General features: G+C 46.2%; 1 long non-coding RNA gene across 1 annotated transcript in view; it reads right to left on the bottom strand.

Moving 5' to 3' along the window:
- The window catches only part of LOC139081631 (uncharacterized), a 148,737-nt gene that overhangs the window by 90,669 nt on the left and 45,399 nt on the right, over positions 1-12,669 (bottom strand). The gene's annotated exons all lie outside the window — the stretch shown is intronic.

Here is a 12,669-nt window from a genome sequence, read left to right as displayed (position 1 = left end):
GTGACACACAAGAGAGGATCAAATCTGAAAAAAGCTGCCCCTCTACTTTTCTTCCTTCCGAAGCAAGCTTCCAGCTCTTTCTAATCCTACCCCATTGTATTGCAGAGTAGGCTGTTCAGCAAATAGCACAACTAGATATGGAAATATATATATGTGTATATACAAATACAATAAGCCCCAAATTATTTTATTCAGACTTGATTAAATGGCATCTAATGAAAAAAACATTAAGAAAAAACATGAAGTGAAGAAGCTATTGACATAAGTGCTTGGGGGGCACAAAACCTGGGGTTAGCACAGGCTTTTGCTTAGAAAGATGAAAAAGGTTAGAAAATATTTACATATCCACTACGAAATTTAGGTTAAATCCATATTCTTTCTGTATCTTGTCATCATAAAGTTGAGTTTCCATCTACGTCTGTTCATGAAGAAAGGTGAAGAACTTTCCTATAATATTGAATGGTTTAAGCGTTCTAAGGACTGTTGACTTGCAATTATGAGCCCATAAAAGTGTGTTGGAGACAACGTGTGTTGGAATGTTTGCTGTAGAAAATTGTTCACTTAAAGTGGCTAAGCTGTGTTTGTCAAAGGAGGTTGAATTTTCTCACCAGCCCTGCTATAATTAATCCATTGACAATGACCTCACTGGTCTTGTTATAATTCAGCCAGTGAGGAAGGCTCGGCAGAGCCTCTGAAAATTAGGAACTTGACTAAAGGCATTCCTTCCCTCAAAAAAAAGAAGTTACTTTGAAAGTAAAATAAACCGGTGGTTCTAACAGATTAACTTCAAAACACCATGCAGAATCTCGATTTTCCACAACAGGGGAATTCTCATGTAAGGAGGCTTAATGAGACCCCGCTTGAACATTTTTTCCCCTCTAATGCCGACATGTGGGTACACATTCAGGTCACCAGGGTATATTTCTAGAGGCTCAGCCACTGCTCGTTCCTCCAACTTCACTCCAAGTCAGAGAAAAAGACAGAAAGTGCATCCTCTGCGAGCCAGAATCCTCATTACCTTCCCTGGAGCTCAGCCCCACAGAAGGACTCTGGAAAGCTGGCAGGGACTCTGCAGTGCAGGGCAGCTCTGGGGAGGACCCAGCCCAGAGCCTCTCTGAGCCATAGGCCTGCGACCGGAGAAGCAACTTGCTTTTTAATGCATTTCCTCCTCCCAATCAGGATCAGAGAAGTGGTGCTGGCTGTTGTTGAAAGCTTTTTGGGCCAGATACAAACATTAATGGAATGACAGTTGGAAAGAGACAAATATAGCATTATTATGCCAGGCGTCTCTCAGGGGAGCTGGCTAGATGGCCCCAGGGGAGCTGGCTTAGATGGCCCCAGCAGAGCTGCCAGAAAACCATGTGGTAGTATCCATCCCAGCCAGGCCAGGCACATGCAGACTGGAAGGGATGACTTCTCCCAGACACATCCTGCACACATCCAAGAAGCAGGATCGTGCTTGTGCGAACTCCAGGAGGACTGTCAGAGTGGCACTAGATTTTGAACCATCAACTGCTGAATTGAAAGTAATTGGAACTGTTCTCAATTTCTGGGCTAGGCTTAAACTGAGGACTAGCTAGGTACCAGAGAGGCATCAAATCCCCATAGACTCTCAGGCGCTGGAAGACACCCAGACACCCTAAGGGCAGTCCAGCAACCTCCCTCCCCACAGTGAGGGCGCCCAGCTCAAGATGGAAACCTCCAGGGAGGCAACTTCCTCCTCCTTCCTCTTGCTTTTCCCTTCCTTTTCACGCTTGACTTGCTCAGCTCCTTCTTCCCCGTCCTTTTCTTCCTCTCCCCTCACCCCTTCCCCTTCCTTCTCCCCAACACACCCACCTCCCTATTTCTTATTCCTGGTGGCCTCCACCTCTCAACCTGAGGCTTCACATGCTCACAGAAGGGAGTTTCTTCCAAACTCAGGAGACAGACATGCTGGTGAGAGGAGCCAACACCATGAGGAATCCCAGGATGGAGCCAGGGGGTCACTTTTCTCAGTCCTGACCTGGGCGGAGGGACCGTACCTCTCCCCTGTTGGGAAGGCTGCAAGGTACAGTATCCAGGACACAGGCTTTAAGTCAAAGATACTTGGGTTTGAATCCTGGCTCTAGTAGTTATTAGCTGTATGATCCTGGGCAAGTTACTCTACCTCTCTGAGCCTCAGTTTCTTCATCTGTAAGAGTGGGAGTAATAATACCTATCCCAGGGGCCAGCCTGGTGGTGCAGTGGTTAAGTGCACGCTTTCCACTTCAGCGGCCCAGGGTTCCCCGGTTCAGATCCCAGGTGCAGACATGGCACCGCTTGGCAAGCCATGCTGTGGTAGGCGTCCCACACATAAAGTTCAGGAAGATGGGCACAGATTTTACCTCAAGGCCAGTCTTCCTCAGCAAAAAGAGGAGGATTGGGAGCAGTTAGCTCAGGGCTAATCTTCCTCAAAAAAAAAAAAACCTATCCCAGAGTTGTAAACATTCAGAGTTACTATAGATACAGCATCTGGCTCCTGATTGGGAGCAGCCACATGTGAAGGGTACAGAGTTCTGAGTGGCTCAAGTGGTCAACAAGATCTCCCAGAGCTTGTTGACAATTGGTCCAATTTCACCTCCCTTTTTCAGACCTGGAGCACTCAGCCTTCAAGGAGCTGACGCTCAGACAGCTGTCCCCAGGCCCACATGACAGCCCCCCGTGCTAGGTACTGCTGCCCAGAGTCTATTCTGAGACAGGCCCACACCTCCAAGCATGAGAGTTAATCCTCTCCTCTTTCTGGAAGGAGTCTTACCCCCGGCATCCAGGCATGCACACCTGCATGCAGTCAGACCATTGGATATTTTCCAAGGGGCTCCCCTAGTCCCCTCTCCATCCTTGAGAAGATGCAAAGACTATATAGAACACGGAAAAAAATCAGCAGCTGTGCACTCAAAAGGTTTTCTAGAATAAAAGCCATGATAATAACCAGTAACACTAGTATAGCACTTTGAAGTTTCTGAAGAACTTTTGTCCATTTAAACCCTGTCAAAGAAGGCTAACTGTTATAACGAATGACCGCAAAACTTCAGTGGCTGAACGTAATGAAAGAATTTCTTGTTCTCATCACAGTTCAATGCAGATGGGCATAAAGAGGGAAAACTCTATCCTGCATAGACATTGGGGCCTCAGGCTCCTTTCATCTTGTGGCATTGCCATCCCCTAGAACCTCTGATTCCTTCACTTTCAATGCACAGACAGGGAAAGATGGATTATGGAGGATGCTACAGGAGGTTTCTATGGGCCAGGCCTGCAAGTGGGGAGCATCAATTCCACCCACACTCATTGGCCAGAACTCAGTCACCCAATCCACCTAATTCCAAGCAAGCCTGTGTGCTCAGGAGGAAAGAAGACAGGATTTGCTGAACAGCACCGCTCTGTCCTTTTATTTTTACCCCAGAGCAGGAAATTAAAGCTCATAATGTTGACATGCCCAAGATACCACTGTCAGTAAATGGACAGAAGCAAGACTTGACCCCATCTCTTTTAGTTCCAGTCCATTCTTTATCTCATGGAGAATTTCTCCCTCCTATGGATATAGGTTACTGAGCAAGTTACTGAGCCTTAAGAATGACCCCGGTCCTGCCCATGCCACCTCCTTTTCACCTTACCTCCAGGTATTTGAAAAGCTGGAGAGAAAGGTTAATACACACCTCCTTCCCACTCCCTCCCCATCAACCTTTCCTCCTTCTGCACCACAGGAGGAGAATCAAGCCTCCTCTAGTGGTTCAGCCATGAAAATAGACACTTATGCACACCTACATCTTTGGCCCTGAATGAAAAAACAAGGTCCTTGACTTGGACGAGTTCACAGTCTAATGAGAAAGGCAAATGTCAGAAACAGCTGTAACTAGACTCGATTAGACAGCAACAGAGCTTCCACAAAGTGCTACCGGAATATGGATGAGGAAGAAATGGATTTTCTCAGAGAGTCAGAGAAAGTCACAGAGAGCAGGTAATGTTTGTTCTGGGCTGTGATGCTGGAATATCCCAGCAGACAAGGCGGGCGAGGCCAAGGAGGAGGAAGAGCACAGACAGGAACAGGGGAAAGATGTTCGGGCAAGTCTTCCCTAGGAGACAGGGAGAATCCCATCAGGCTGCAGAAGGCTCCGCTCACCTCCTGCTTCTTCTGGGGCCCTGGGAAGATGGGAGACTCTGAAGAATGTCCAAGGTTTTTATGCTGTAGGACCAAAGGTCTGTGTTCCCATGTGGGGCCCGAGACTGCTGCTTTCGTACGGTAGCATTAGCTGTCGCTTGTATAACACTTTGCTATTTAGAGGCACTTTTTACACATTATCTCATTTCACATCTCACTCTGCAGATAAGAAAAGCAAATCTCAGAGAAGGTAAGCCCCTCAGCTGGTAGGCAGCAGGGCTGGCACTCAAGCCAGATCCTGTCCTCTAAAACCCAGGTATTTTCCACTAAGGCTTCTGTCAGTAGAGGGGGGAAGGGGTTCTGTGGGGAGGGGTGCTGCAGGGGCCTTTTCAGTGTCCCCAATAGGGTCCTTTCTAAAACAGATAGAAGTGGATAACTTATTGCCAATTTCTTTTCCTCACCCTCCTCACATATGGAGTTGAGAACTAATTCTGAGTGTCTGCTCCTAGGGCACACTGGGTTAGCATCCCAACCTAAGGAATAAAGGTATCTCCCCCAATTCTGGAGAGCCCTTGCCTTCCCCACCCCTGGGGTCATCTATAGTTCCCTCTAGGAAGCCACCAGAATGCAGAAGAAATAGCAGAAGTAGCAGAGACAGATAAGGACAGAAGCCAACACGGAAGAGAACATCGTCTCCCCGTGCTCCATGACCTGGGCCTTGCAGGGGAAAGCGCCTGGGCAGCAGCCACCTTCTCTGCCTCATCCCACCTTCACCCACCCCAGTGCCCAGGGCCCTTCACTTCTCTTTTTCCCTGTTCTTTCTTTCACCCCGGAAATGGATCAAGAGAGCAAAGACTGATGATATTGTTTTCAATGAGGTCCTCTGACCAATCTAGAAGGTGACCTGAAGGGAGGTGTCCCTTCTGGAGTTGACCAGGGCTCCTTCCTTCTCCTGTCAGAGAACAACTGGTAAGAGGGAACACTGGTGACTGAGAGAACCTGGTACTCCTCCCAGGGGACCTGAAGGCTGGGCACCTCAGGGACTGCTAGTTACAGCTTGGGGCACAGACTCTTCCAGAAGTAACAGATACCCCAGGGTAGGTACTTCTTACCTGTTGTTCACTTAAAGAAGCAGCCATATTTTCCAAATCAAAAAGGGGGCTCTAGTCTACTCAAGGGGCTTTTTTCTGATTTATTATATTTGTTTATATGCAAAGCCCTATAAAGGTATGCAAATGAAATCACATGAAGTTTTGCATTTATTGAATCTTATTTATTTAAAAAGATAATACATAAATGTAGACTGCCCCTAAAATCCAGTGTGTGAGGCTGCCATCGGTACAGGAGAACATAATTCCTTCTGCAATCTTTCCTCCCCTGCAGTGGGTGGCAAACTAGGAAACAAGAGAAATGTGGTGCCCAAAACTGAAAGGGGAGACTCTGGGACACAGCTCTTCAGACAGCACCTAGTAGAGGAAGGAATTTGGGACCTTCTTAAATGTGTTGAAAAATCCCACCTGCTACGTGCCTCCATTATCGCATTTATCACATTATATTGTAAAACATTTTCCCACTTGTTTCTTCGGTTCTTTGTATACACTGGGAGTTCTTTGAGGTCAAAGCCTGCCCACTATTCATCTTTGAATACCCTGTGCCCAGTGGAGCCCAATAAACATTTGTCAAGCGATTTTCCTACGAACTAGGAGACTGTAAGTTATGCCCACCAAGAAACCAATGCTCTCTAAATTTGTTAAGGTCTGTGTTCTTAAATTTTTCTTGTTTCCTTAGTTTCAGCGTAAAATTTCTTTTAAAAACATCCAATCTTTGGGGCTGACCCCGTGGCCAAGTGGTTACGTTCGCGCGCTCCGCTGCAGGCGGCCCAGTGTTTCGTCGGTTCGAATCCTGGGCGCGGACATGGCACTGCTCGTCAGACCACGCTGAGGCAGCGTCCCACATGCCACAACTAGAGGAACCCACAACGAAGAATACACAACTATGTGCCGGGGGGCTTTGGGGAGAAAAAGGAAAAAATAAAAAAAATCTTAAAAAAAAAAAAAAAAAAAAAAACATCCAATCTTTCTTGATTGAACCACAGAGAGATTTGTCAGTGCCCAAGTGTAGTGGCAGCTGTGAAAGCAAGATCAAGGTCCACTGTAAGGGCAGATGAAGACTCTGCATGAAGAAAATTGTCAAGCTTCATGCAAAAACTCTTAAAAGGAACTGAATTAAGAGTGTGCTACTAAGCCTCAGGCTATAGAAATTCCAAGGGTCATTGAACAAAGGAGCCGGGGAACCAGACTGAGAGTGGAGGTATGTCAAAAAAAGCAGTTGATCCAGGAAGATCTAGCACCAACCTGCTAAGATGAATTTCCATCAAAAGAATCCCTGGAAATTCGTCACAGGAATCTTTTATAGGTGCAGCCAATCATACTGTGGCATCTACCCCCAGGGTGTCTTATTGGTGACATAGATAGAGCGGGAGACCATTATAGCTGCCTCTCTCTGACTGTAGGGGTCCCTCATCAACTCCTCTTTGCTTGTACCTCAAAGGACACCGCTTTATATGTTTGTTCCTTGCTAAACCCAGAGAGAGGGACCCATGCACAGTGAGTTTGATGACCTTAGGGAGTTAAGAAGGACATGAGCACTATCTGGGCAAATAAGAAAACACAGCTAGTCCCCTTTAGTTAATACAATTCTGTTTCATTTGCAGGAATAAACAGATCTTCCTCCCCAGGGAGCTCAACAACACATTTATTGAGCACTTTCTATATAGTAGACACAGTGGATACAGCCATATATTAATTAGCTAGGTTCCACTTTAGTAACAAACCACCAAAGTTCAGTGATTGAAAACACAAGAAGCTGGCTTCTTTCTCATGTGACACCCCAAGGAGGATGTTCACGTCCCCCATCATCGTTTGGGGAGCCAGGCTGCCAGCTTACATGGCAGCCTCCAAGGTCACTGGGGTGTCATCATCCCTTTGGGTCTTATCATCTGCAGCAAGTGACAAATGGGGACACAAAACATGGAGGAGGCACTCTCACTCTCTGGGCCTGAAGGGACATTTTCCAGTGGGAAGGAGATGGCCTCTCCTAGCTGCCAAGGAGGCCGAGAGAAGCAGAGAGCTAGGAATTCCTTTCCAGACTCCCTCATCCGTAATCAGCTCTGCTAATTAAGTACACTTGGTCACTGTGGGGCGAGGAGCAAGCCAGCTTCCTGGTGGAACCCACTCCAGGCTGGTTCCTGGGCTCAATCCTCTCCCTCACTGCAGTTCTCAATGCTCCTGCAAAGCTGGGTCTCAGTGCCCACCCCAAAATCACTGCCTCACTCATTCAGTCAACATATATTTTTTGGTTTCATATTCTATGCCAGTCATGGGGCTAGGTGCTGGGGACACAGTGATGTATAAGTCACACATGGTTGATGTCTCCAGAACTTACATTCTTGTCTGTAGGAGACAAACAAGAAAAAGCCAACCAGTCATTAAATATGTGATTTCCTAGAGCGATATGAGTATTAAAGGAAATAAAATAGTCTTGTGAATGAAAGGTCTAGGGTCAGAGGGTTAGAAAGGATAGATAGATAGAGAGGTCAGGGAAGCCTTCTCTGAGATGTAAGAGGAGAGGAGAAGAAGCCATATGCCAGGCAGCAAGTCCCAAGGCCATGGGGCAGGAATGGGATTAGCATGTTGGAGGACCGACCATGAGGTCAGCCTGGCTAGTGCCCCGTGGAAAGGGGAGTGGCCTAAGATGAGATCCATATCGCAAAGGGTGAGCCATGGTAAAATGTCATTTGATCACTCAGCAAATGTTTACGAGCACCCACAATGACACCAGAGACAGAAGATACCACAGTGAAGACTTAAATCCCACCCTTATGGAGTTCACATGTGCCAGGGAAGACACAGAGTCAACAAATGAATGAATAAACAAACAATAGCACATCAGATAGTGATAAGAGCTCTGAAGGAGACGAGGCAGCCTGCGAGAGTAGATTCATGGGGCTGTGATTGTAGATGCAACAGCAAGACAAGGTGAGGAGAGCAGAGACTTGGAGAAGTGAGGGGATGAGCCATGTGAGAATCGGAGGGAACATTGTCCAGAGAGCTCTTAGGGTTGCCAGGCAATGTACAGGATGCCCAGTTAGATCTGACATTCAGATAAACAAATATTGCACTGGCCATACTTACGCTAAAAATGAATCATTGTTTATCTGAACTTCAGTGTTAACTGGACATCCTGTGTGTTTATTGACTAAATCTAGCAACTGTAAAGAGAGGAAACAGGAAGCATGAAGCCCCTGAAGCAGGAGCATGCTTGGCATGTTCAAAGCACAGCATGGAGGCTACTGTAGGGCATGTGGTAGGAGGTGAGGCTGGAGAGGGAGGCAAAGGCCAGAGCATGCAGGGCCGCAGGGGCCACAGGAAGCACTTTGGATTTTATTCTAAGTGGAATGGAGGACCTGGGAGGATTTTGAGCAGTTATGTGAAGGACATATCAGAAGACACAGGATTACTATCCTAATCATCCCACCTCCAGAAGGGTCAAACAGAGGAGTCGTAGATCAAGCTTATTCCAGGTCCAAGCATCCTGCTGTATACACCTGCCCCCGTGTAGCCACAGGGATGGGAACTGGGGTGTTTGGGGACCACAAGCTCAGATGGAACCATCATTCCGTGGACAGAGATGAAACACACCCTCTCCCGACTCCCCTTTCTCTCATTCTTCTCAAGCTCTCTCTAATCAGTGGAGATCCAAGAGTCAATCGGAGTGTTCAGGGTTTAGGCCACCACTATTTCCTTCTCCCCTAGAGAAAAGTGCAATTAATGCTGCAGCCCACAGGCCCCTGGGCACAGTCCCAGAGCCCACTGGCACAGCCTCCACACCACCACCTACCCCACTGCTTCTTTCCATCCAAAATGGGGCAGAGACCATCCTGGAAGAAATTTACAGTAGACAAATCCCCCTCCTCTTCTCCCGACCTGACTGCTCTTAGGTCAAGCCTAGGGTCGTGACTGTGGGAAAGAAGGGGCTGGGTTTCTTTTGGTCCAGCAACCGCTGTTGATTCCTTCTCCTCTTATCAGCAGTCCTGTGCCTACAGTCTGGACTCCTGGTGCTCCAGTTCTCAGTTTTAATCAACAGCAAGAGTAAATATAGGCAGATGCTGACAGTTCCCAGGATGCTGTGTAAAGCTTCTCACACTCAGCTTGAAAAGGAACATTTTCTGGGATTGATTCGGGACATGTGACTCTATAAGCATCCAGACTTCAGCTGAGAGGGAATAAGCAAAGAACTGGGACGAGGGGTCCTTCCCTTAAAGATGTGATGGAAGGGGGTTTCTTTATGATCTCTTACAAAGCTCCAGACCTTAGTTTCCAATAGCAGCATCTGATTCCATTTTCAGTGCCTGAATGATCCTGTACAAAAAGTATTGATTCAGGAATTGATGTGACAGTCATAGACCTACCTAGAAGGGGTTCTCCAGTGATTTGTCTCTGTCTTTGGCTTTGTCATGTAAAACAACAACTTGAATAGAAGCATGCCATTTTAGTTTACAGATGACCTAAAACTAGGAGGTAGTATGATGCAAGAGAAAAATGCTGAGCTAGCTGGGCAACCTTGGGCAATTTGCTCAAGTACTCTGAGCTGCAGCTTCCACATCTATAAAATGACATAATAAATCCTGCATCTCTAAGTTGTTCTGAGGGTTAACTGAGATGCCTTATACGAAGCACCTATCCCAATGTCTGGCACAAAGGACACACTCAGAAGGCAGTAGTTCCCTTCCCTCAGTTTTTCCTTCTGTAAAATAGGGACATAAAATTGTAAATGCCATTAGAACATGAAACCTGAGTGACTCTGGAAAGGAAGACTTAGTTGTTAGATAACTAACACAGGCTAGAATAATAGGCCACAATTAAGAAAATGAGCATTAATAAGCCACACAATTAAAAACTAATAACAGCATGGAGAATATAAGCTTGATAACAATTCCAATGAAAAAGATCTAAGAGTTTCAATTAGCCATAAGCTCTGTTTGAAACAAGAGTGGGACACATTTACCATGAGCAGCTTATGCAATCATAGATTACATAATAATAATAATTAACATATAGTAAATGCTTACTATGTCCCAAGTGACACTCTAAGAATTGTACTTTACTCTTTTAATGCCCCAATGAACCTATGAGCTGCTACTTTTATCACTAGTTTATTGATGACAAAACTGAAACAAAGAGAAGGTAAGTAAGTGGCCTGTGGTCACAGAGCTTCTTAATAGCAGAGCTGGGACAGAAATAGCAAAGCTATGCACGATTCAGTCCACCTCTGGAGTTACTGGGTTAGCTCCGAGTGCCATGTCTGGTACAGCCACATTGTCCTAACCTAATGCCACCCCAGCCTACAACTGCTCTTTGCCAACAGGTCGGAGGGGGAGGGTAGGGGAAGTATGACTTAGAATTAAGCCACTCACTCAGGCCTGGGCCCTAAAGGCCAAGCATGACATCAAGACATCCACGTTGCTCTCCAGATCCTCGGGTGAGGGACTCTGTGCCTCGTGAAATGGCCCTTGGCACCTATTGCCCCTTAATTGTCACATCTCTCCCCCCTCCTCCTCTCACTCAGCCTGTTCCACTGATCCCTGTGAGCTAACGCTACCTGCTGTTTAAAATGATGGTACAAAAGAATAAGGCAAGCCAGACATTTCTTTAAAGTCTCATATCTTCTCCTAAAAATTCATGCAAATTTTGTACCCTCCACCATACTATGTCTGGGTTTGTTTTAATATAAAAATGATATTTTAAGTGACTTACCACTGAGTAAAGTTGATGCTCTGGAGTGATGAACCATGGTTCTCCTGCAGCTTCATAGAAGCCCTGGAACATGGCTACATGTCCCCAATTTGAAAAGCTCAGAACTGCAGATGCATATTTCATATCATAGAAAGATGTCCAGGGCATATCATTAGGCGATAAGAGCAGTTTACCAAACAGTATGCACAGTATGGCTCTATTTTCGTATACCATCTGGAAAGCTCCACGTACACAAAAATGTTAACAGAGATTATCTCTGGGTTGTAGGAACGTGGGCAATTTTTATTTTGCTCTTTTTGTTTCTTATATCGTATAATTTTTCTACAGTGAGCATACATATTACGTGAGGGTGGAGTACGGGGTTTTGTTGTGGTAGGTTTTTTTGGGAGGGGGGAGTGAGTTTTACTTTTTAAGACTTGAGTTCACGGTTGCCTGCACTTTTCAAACACTTGCTTCATCAGGCTGTACCTTTCAGACCCTGAGCTCTTTGCCTTCTGAGGCGGGGGGCCAAGGACAAGAAAACACCACACACATGAATTTAACCACACATCCTCCCTGGCGCCCCAGCTTGTTGCTTTATTAACTCTGCCAGCTGTGACCTCGAATATCTGGGATGCTCGCACAAACCCCTCTCACGTCTGAGGTTTGCTGTGGGGCAGCCCAGTGGCCAATCCCCAGCTCTGCTTGATTTTACAGCAAAAGGTTTCTGTGTCCTGGCCACACCCTCCCAACAACCAGCAGCGAGTGTGACCAAGGTCTTGCCTTCTCACCTCCAGTCTCAGTGTTGCTGTCTCACACTTAGCAAGCAGCAAAGGCCTCCCCACACTGCACCGTCTTCCTCGTGCTGGATGCTGCCTGAATCTTGTCACAACCCCTGCGCATCTGGAACCTGTGGCCCAGCTCTCAGCTTCGTCCCCGGAGGTTGCCCCACAGCAAGTTCGGTTTCCCAATCTTCCTTCTGAAGTCTCAACCGAGGTCCCCTTCTTATTTTATTCATGATGTCATTAATTATAATTAATTATTTGTTGTACAATCATTATGTGGCAAACACATGTTGAGTAGTTTATATCCATTGTCTTCTAATTCTCATAATAATCCTCTAAGGTAGATTCCACAGTCTTCATTCCATAGACAAAGAAACTGAGGCTCAGTGAGCTTGAGAAAAGCTTAAGATCACCATTCTGATTATTGCTGCATAATAAGTAACCCCTAAACTTAGTGTCTTAAAACAACAATTTTATTCTGGGGATTGACTTGGCTCAGCTGGGTGATTCTTACTTGAGGTCACTCATGAGGTTACAGTCAGACGGTGGCTCAAAGTCTCAAAGACTTCCTCGCTACAAGTACATATCCAGTGGTTGACAGTGGCTATAGGCTAGGACTTCAACACATACACGTAGCCTCTCGATATGGGCTTTCCACTTGGGTCAATTTGGTCTTCTTCACAAAATATGACTGAATTCCAAAGAGAATAAGGTGGAAGTGCATGGCATTTTTATGATCTAGCCTTGGAAGTCACAGAGCATCACTTCTGCCACCTTTCATTGGTCATGGCAGTCACAAAGGCCTGCCCAGGATCAACAGGAAGGAACACAGACCCCAGCACTTCATACAAAGAACGTTGTCACATTGCAAGGAGAACAAATGGGATGAGGTATATTGTGGCACCCATCTTTGGAAATTGCAATCTGCTGCAATCACACAGCTAGCAAATTGGGTATAGCCAGTATTTGAACCCAG

Source organism: Equus przewalskii, unplaced genomic scaffold, assembly GCF_037783145.1.
Source record: "Equus przewalskii isolate Varuska unplaced genomic scaffold, EquPr2 ChrUn-13, whole genome shotgun sequence".
Classification (NCBI taxonomy): domain Eukaryota; kingdom Metazoa; phylum Chordata; class Mammalia; order Perissodactyla; family Equidae; genus Equus; species Equus przewalskii.
This window is presented reverse-complemented; position numbering and strand designations above follow the sequence as displayed.